This window comes from Triticum dicoccoides, chromosome 3A, assembly GCF_002162155.2.
Source record: "Triticum dicoccoides isolate Atlit2015 ecotype Zavitan chromosome 3A, WEW_v2.0, whole genome shotgun sequence".
In the NCBI taxonomy this organism is placed as follows: Eukaryota; Viridiplantae; Streptophyta; class Magnoliopsida; order Poales; family Poaceae; genus Triticum; species Triticum dicoccoides.
Genome location: NC_041384.1, coordinates 226,270,009 through 226,270,795, shown reverse-complemented (window position 1 = coordinate 226,270,795; position 787 = coordinate 226,270,009).

Below are 787 nucleotides of genomic sequence, written 5' to 3'. Positions count from 1 at the left end.
GGGGGTTCTGCATCGGGGGCGAGGATCTAAGGGGTGGGTGGTAGTGATGAGGGGGACGAGGGGGTTCTGCATCGAGGTGGGGAGGGGAGGTGTGGTGGAGGTGGGTGGCGGCGAGGGATCTAGATTGAGGAGGGCGACGGGAGGGGCTGCTACCAGCCTGGGCAGCGGGAGGGGCTGCTGCTACCTACCTCGGAGCCGCAGCGGGAAGGGCGGCTGCTGTATTGTCGGGATCTCGCCGGACGTCGGGTCATGTTGGTGTGCTGGTCACCGGGATTGGGGGCTGGAGGTGGCGGCAGCAAGGGAGGACGCTAAGGGTTCGCGCAAAAGAGAGGGGTTGGGTGGGGTTCGAGCTTGAGGGGAGAGGGGTATGCTGCGATGGTGGGATGGATAGACGGAAGGATAGATAGATGGATGGATGTATGGATGGACGGATGTTCGCCATGTCAATGATCCATGCCACAACTGACTCCACCAATCAGGATTAAGCCTATGATTTGGTTTTTTCCTTTTGCTTCTCTTATATTTTTTACCCTCTTATTTCCGGTAACATTCAACATATTACCTTCTTATAGTTTATTAAAATTAACCAATAGTGTGCACATGTGTGTATCTTGGGATGACAAACAATGTTGATTTGGAGGTTTTCTTCTTCATTGCGCAAAAAAAATCATTTCCATTTTTCGAGTGCCCAAAATGAGTTTTTTTGTGAAGGACCCTACCAAATAATTGTTGCAAAATTAGACCAAATCATTTTTATAAAATACTAGGCCATATTTAATGCACAATT